At 37.2% G+C, this 7,214-nt stretch overlaps 1 long non-coding RNA gene across 3 annotated transcripts; it reads left to right on the top strand.

Annotated features, from left to right (window-relative positions):
* The first annotated feature begins 456 nt into the window (after positions 1-456).
* On the top strand, positions 457-2,508 carry LOC129366920 (uncharacterized). 3 transcript variants are annotated; one of them, XR_008606664.1, is made up of 8 exons: positions 457-537; positions 621-747; positions 880-1,016; positions 1,098-1,191; positions 1,468-1,620; positions 1,697-1,880; positions 1,976-2,100; positions 2,285-2,508. It is a non-coding gene; the product is annotated as an uncharacterized LOC129366920 (long non-coding RNA). The 3 variants fall into 3 exon arrangements; XR_008606663.1 differs by having other exon boundaries at positions 1,286-1,620; positions 1,726-1,880; XR_008606662.1 differs by having other exon boundaries at positions 1,286-1,620.
* The last annotated feature ends 4,706 nt before the right edge of the window (positions 2,509-7,214 follow it).

Below are 7,214 nucleotides of genomic sequence, written 5' to 3'. Positions count from 1 at the left end.
CCGAAGTCACGTGACACCAATAGCAGAGTTACAGTGAGGTGAACTCTTGACCTTTACCTTATTTTGCTTTGTCTAGGTTTATCCCATGCTTAAATAAAATGCTGATCCATGTAAAGTTTGGTGACCTGCAAAAGTATGTCAAGTTGTAGGAAGTCGAAGGGCCGTTTGACTTTAATCAGATTCATGAGAAAGGTTTGTTATTTATTCATCATCTGTGGGGCATGGGCATTATTCTTTTCAATGTATGTATTTAACACATATTTTACACATTTGTGGTAAGTAAAAATTGTATTTTCATTAATAAGTTTTATGCTAATCACATGATCAATATCAAGTAACTGTTAGTTTAAAAAATACAGCTAATTACAGAATTAGGCTCTAAATCTTTCCTTGTTTTTTCAGTCATTGAACATTTTTGCCTGCCACCTGATACAGAAGTTACATACAAAGATACAACAGATACTGAAGTTGACGAAGAAATATTCAGTGACCTCCTTAGACAAGGCAATGTGGTACTGACAGTTTTCTGCTATGATGGTGAGATACCAAAGCAAATTAAATCAACTGTTTTACAGATTTTACCAAAGAATGTAACTGATGTCTATTGTCTCTTTCTTCAGAGTTCTCAGAATGGTCATCTGCTTCTGACTCAAGCTTCAACTCAAATGCATCAACATCAACAATACTAATGGATGAGATGCCACGCAAGAAGCAAAAAACTGAGAATCCTGAGTGTCTGCTAAAAATGTAACAATATTTTTTATCTGCCTCTAAATTCTGTTTTGTATGCCCAGACATGTTTTGTCATATTTTGGTCATCTGCATATTGCATATTTTCTTTTTTTTTTTTTTTTTCTTTTTTTATTGTTCATTTTATAGCTGGTTGAAGGTGTCCTACAAAGCAAGTCTAGTGGTGAAGAAATTCTGCAGGAGTATGAAACTACAGAAACCCTAACTGATGCCACAAGAAGACAAATGGTGAACATACTGGTGGCTCACATGATTGATGAACAAGGGTATGTTTGTTTTTACACTATTTAATTTATGTATAATAATTGAAAAAAATGTTTAATCACCAATTTAAAATCTGCTGTTAGGCACCTCCCCACAAAAGCAATCAGAGAGAAGTATGCCTTTGGAATAGTGACACTCTTCCCATCCCTCAAGGATCCATACACCAAAAAAGGCAATGTAATGTTTTTTTTTTTCTACAATCAATCATGCTCTTTTGTTTTGTGACTCAAAACTGTGATTTTGCATTTAATTTTTGTTCTTTCTTTTTAAGAACACTTTTATGATGCAGCAAGCAGCACTGGATACATTTCATGGCGTCTTAAAACGGCCCTAAGGAAGATTCAAAGAGGATCTCTTGTGCCATCAAGTAGCACCAATTACATTTCATCTGGAGGCCCAAATATACAGAGAACTGTGATTGTTGAAAAACAGCTTGATGGGAATGCCTGCCAGGAGGCCATATCTCTGCTTAACCACACCACAGACAGGTCTGTGATCTTTCAGAAGATGAGAGACTTTTGAGCACCATCACAAGCTTATTAAAGATGCCAGTGGAAGAAATGATATCCTGACCACATTCCGGGGTTCCTGGACACAAAAGGATTGGTAAGTGTTCAACTGAAGTCTTTAAATGTGGATTTTTACATTGTTATAATGGTTTGATTTCTACATCCAATTAAAGATTGATCAAGACTTCCGTCTCCTATTCAGTGAAGAAACCTCATCCAGACTGCTGCAGAAGTGGGATGTGTTCTTCAAACCAAATGTCATCAAGGAGGCTAAGCGTTTCACTTCTCCACCTGAGTTGAGAAGTTTGGTGCAGTCAGCGGAAAGTCTTCAAAGCGATGACCTCGCTAACACATCTAGTAAGTACCTAGATATATCTGAAGATAGTTGACTATTCAGAGTACTCATAAAATTCTGATTTTATAGCTGAAAACTTTTATAAATTTGTTCTCAGGCTATGACCAAGAAATGGCCTCGCTGTTACTTCTCTTACATCTTCTTCCACCGCAACCAGGAGGACAGAAGTCTCCAAAAATCAGTGCAAGTGATGCAGATGAGACACTTGTTGTCTTTCATAAGGTAACTGAAATTTAAAATATGCAAAATTATTTGTCTATTTACTTCTATAGACATGCATAAATACAGATGTTTGAATGACAGCTTTGAAGATGTCTGGGCATACTTAAATTTATTTTTATGTCACATGTATCGTAAAGCTGTATGTTTTGTTTCTAATGTTTGGTGTATATCTTTTTAATTTTAGTCATGCTGCAGTTTAGAGGAGCATCTTCGGGGACAATGGGGTCTGCAGCCATACCTCCTTGCTGTTGGGCATCAGAAAAGCAAGATTGACAGCTTCTACATCGTCATGGATAAGTGCCTCATCCCATGCCAGACAAACAGTTCTCATGGAGCATTTGATGAGCTATTCAAAGCACATTTTGTGTTTAATTTCTCTTATGATGCTGCATTGATGAATTTCTACACATTTCTGCAGACAACAGTATAACATTGACGTGGGCAAAATGAAGGAATCACCCAGAGTTAGGGACGTGAGAGCAAGGCTGCTAAACCAGTCCATTGTGCTCTATTGTGAGAAAGTCAGGCTAAAAAATGTTGACCTGTTTTTATGTGTCAAAAACTGTATCCAAGCGGACACATTTGATCATCATCATGCTTTCAAAATTGTTCAAAGTGAAGAAAGGCATTTAGTAAAAATCCCTGAACTTAAATTTCTTTTGATATTCAAAACTCTTATGGCATTTCTAATGAATGTTTGATCATTGTACCACAATTTAAAATGTTGGAAACACAGCTGCAAAAATAAAGTGTTCAAAATGTATGTACTTGTGTCAAGTTTTATTTCTGAATAATTATTATAATTAATCATAATCATAAAGTAACTTTTTTTGGAATAAATAACACTTGAAAGTGTTAAATCAACACTAATAAAGTGGTAAATTTTTGTTCCTGGATCAGTGTTATCCAGTATATCCCACAGTGTTAAATTAACCCTGTTTTGTGAGTTAAATAAGTAACTCTGATACAGTGTTAAAATTTTAACTATTGAAAGTGTTAATTTAACTCTTGATGAGAGTGGACTATATAAGCACTGAAAAAGTGTTAAAATCAACTCTGTGGGAGTTAAATTAACACTGGACTTTTGCTGTGTATGATTCGGGTGTGTTACACAGTTTTAGCGTGTGTGGACCTCATGAAGATCAGACGCAGAGAAGTGCAACTAAAGTGGCTCCAAATTTTAAAAAAAATATAGAAAAAATAATAAATCAATCAATAAAAATGTTGTCTGTTTTGCTCAATTTAAGATCACCAAGAGCCGAACAGCCCGGTACTACCTGCACAATTCTTGAAAGTTGGTCAATTGTTCTCAGTTATTTGTCTCTGCTGGTTGTTGTGTTTGTTGCTGTGGTCAAATTGGCCCCGTTTTTCCTTAATCTGGCCCTGAAATGTTTCTCTGGGAGGGATTTTGTTTTTCAGAGCGAGCAGCCGATCATTTCAGTCAACACTGAAAGTTTTGATTTGGAAGCTGGGGCTTCTCTCCCGGTCGATGCGCTCTCAGCTCCCGCTGATGTAAAACTTGCTTCACCGCGGACACCAACACCTCCGTCGGTAACAGTTTGGGTCAAGATGGCCGAAACTTAGACACAACTGGGGCGTTTTCAACAGGATAATAACAACAGGATGAAAACGTTGTTCTGGAGTCAATGAAGCAGCGTTAAAACCAAAACCGTTCTGAAAGTTCGTGAGCGAGACTATGAAGCTGTTTTAGTGTAAAAATAACAACAGATTTTGAGAAGCCTCTGCCTTCATACTCTGAAAAGTGTTTAAGTATGTAATCAATAAAACATAAGCAGCACACCTCATAGTATATGCAGCATGTCTGTCAGCTTCTCTGCACATACTGCACTGTTGTCGAGTGAGTCTCAGTGTGCAGTAATATAAATGACAGCAAAACAGCACCAACCTGAGGTTTTTCATATTATTATTTTCTCCATCATTTGCTGAGGGCACTGTGGGGGGGAAAAAAAGAAAGTGCCTCACCTACAGCTTTTGTAATGATGGTGAAAAGACTGCATATCCTGACATCACGCAGGATGAACTGTTGACAACTTACACAACGAGCCTGGGCAAACATCAGGCTTTCCTGAGCAGAAATAATCAAGCTTATCCAGACAGTTATGTGCAAAAGATCTGCATCTGCTTTGGCTGCTTTGCCAAATTCAAGGTAGCAACCTATTTGCAGAATATGAAAAGCAATAAATTTCACTCACGGGTATAACAGCAAACCTCGAGGTAAAACGAGTCGCTGGTGTTTATCCTTCTAAATTGTTATTTTTCGGAGAACTGCTCAAAAGCTCCATGGAGGCTTTTGAATTCATAACCACAGGATTGTGCCGTGACAGATCGTGAAAAAGCTTTCATATTTTCATCAGATGAAATCACACGTGGCTCTCACAGAATGTTTTTTTTAATATTTATATGAAATACTCTTAGCAGTATTTGTTTGACTGCTCATAAGAAATACATAAAGGTCAATACTGCCTCAACAACTCGCAGGTAACTTGATTCTCGGCATTCTGGCTCAAAGATTACGAGGGATTAAGAGCGACCCGGTGACAGAGGCGATGCCACTGAAGTTCCCTGACTCGGCACAATTTCCAGCTGGGGTGAAATCTATCGACCTTCCTGCCGTTGTAAATCAACCTGGGGCTGCTAAATCAAACCTTACTGGCTGTTTCTTATTCTAACTTTTGTCTGTTTACCCTGGGACTGCAAATCTTGCTAATGAATGTTTGTGCAAAATAATTTTCTAGTGTTTAAGATATTAAACACTTGTTGGAAAGGAAAGATGGTTTTGCAGGTTGGTGGTAATGGCTGCAAAGAAAGCATGAAATAAATACATTCTTATGCAATGTTTAGGCATTAATATGTTTATTCGATATGTTTATCCCCCCTCTTCTCACTTCTGCCCTGATAATGAATCTTTGGTTCTTATCTGGCTTCCTGTTCTGTTTCACGTGAAATCTTGATGCCAAACGTGAATGTCAGGATGATGCATCAAAAACATGACTCTCCTAACAGCCGAAAAAGGTTTCAGTGAGTAGAGGAGCTCTGCTGCGGTGCATAAAGTGTGCTTGAGCTCACTCCAGCTTGGCCTGCACCTGCTGCACACCTACATCATTTTGATGTAGACTGACATGAAGTTGCTGTGAATTGAACAAGTAAAGAAAATCCTTAATCACGTTTTATTGGAAGGGGAAGAAAAACTACCCATAAAGCACATAAGGTCCTAAGCAATGGCTGAGACTGAACTATCTTGGGCATTATTTTATAGAAACGTTGCCGCGTGAAGTCACGCACACACAGGATCCCGATCCAACCACGATCCAAGAAACTGCTTCCCAACAACCACTGGTCCAGTTGTCAACATAAACCACTAAATTGTAAAAGTAAGCTGACATAAAACTCTACGACAACTAGACAAAAAGGTCAGGGAAAAGTGTGAATTAAAAAAAAAATTTCTAGGGCGAGGAAAGTGGTTTGGCTACGCTAGCTTGACTTTGAAAACTTCAACGTGTAGATGTGCTGTCGGTGTGTTTCGGGTCAGCGAAGAAAAAAAGGCGACCCACTCACCAACTCTGACAGATCGCCAGTAGAGCGCCACTGATTAGATTACCTACCACAGGGATCTCTTATTAATAATCACATTAATGACAGAAAGAGAAGCAGCAAGCCTGAAAACAAAAATAGTTATAAATATCTGTGTACAATTTTAAATGCAAAAAATGTATTATATTAGTTCTTGAACTAAAATAATATTTAGATGTGAAAAACACAACCTAATCTTTAAAGAAATTAAGCGCTGCTGTGAAATACAATCCTTTTCAGCACTAATTATATTGCTGTATTTTCTACATTTGTTGGCTGATATATAAAAAGTAAATGTTAAACTTGAAGCTGTTTTCATGGGAACAGTTCGGTATGTTTCCCCCGTTGTGAAACATTTCTTCCCCTTTTTACTTCTGTTTTAAAGGTGACTGCTTGTTTGTCCCATGTTCTCCCTTCAGTGATTCACACTAATTGTCGTGTCTTTTACTCGCCGCAATGAATAGCTCAAAAAACTGAGCTGTTTTACACTGGAAGTCTAATGAATGTCGTTGTGATTATTATACCATTTATCATCACTGTCACTAACATTATATTTGTCAGGATTATACCAAGCAAAAACCTTAAGACTTCAACTTTCAGAAATCAACATACTTTTTAATGGTTGTTTAACTCTGTTAGGAAAAACAAAAGGATTTAATAATTAACTACTTAATTATTAATGAATTATACAAAAAAAATTGTCCAGCGTAGTTTTTACTAGTCATTCTCAGATGTTTTTTTTGTTGTTGTTTTTTTTAAACTTATGGTCTCATTATAAAATGTTTTTAGGCTGAAAATTGTTAAATTCCATGCTAAGACGTCTGTCTGCGCAGTAGCAAGATCTTGACGTAGGTTATTTTAATTACAATATCTTATGTTTTAACACATTTAAAAAAAACCTTGGTTCACAGACACGACTGTGAGCTACATTTGCCTGATGATCAACAGCACACTAAAGATCTTTCATCAATCGATCAAGTTTTTTTGTAGCATATTTCAGCGACAGGCAGCTCTAAGTGCCTTACATTATGAAAACATTTTTAAAAAATCATAAACACATCATAAAGTCCGCAGTCATTAGAATCATCAGTACAATGTGAAGGAATGCCGTAAAGTTTAAAGGTTAATAACTGTCATCACTTTTTTTTCTTTTAGCATGTCCTGTCCAGCAGTGCCAAAGAGAAACACAACAGACTTACTTTTACAAGGGATTTTCAACATTATATTCCACTATTTTTATATAAACTTTATGAGAAATTGATTTGCCTTTATTTTAAATGCAATGGACACTGACATGGGGCTGCACAGAGGCACAGTTGGTAGCACTGTTGCTTTGTAGCAAGAAGGTCCTGTTTTCGATTCCCGGCCTGGGTTTTTTTTTTTTTTTTTTTTCATGTTCTCCCTGTGCCTGGTGGGTTCTCTCTGGGTACTCCAGTTTCCTCCCACAATTCAAAAACATGACTGTCAGGTTAACTGGTCTCTCCAAATTCTCCCTAGGTGTGAGTGTGTGTGTGCATGGTTGT

Source organism: Poeciliopsis prolifica, unplaced genomic scaffold (assembly GCF_027474105.1).
Source record: "Poeciliopsis prolifica strain line A6 unplaced genomic scaffold, Auburn_PproV2 SCAFFOLD016, whole genome shotgun sequence".
NCBI lineage: Eukaryota > Metazoa > Chordata > Actinopteri > Cyprinodontiformes > Poeciliidae > Poeciliopsis > Poeciliopsis prolifica.
The sequence above is the reverse complement of the archived record's forward strand: the minus strand, read 5'-3'. Positions and strand labels throughout refer to the sequence as shown.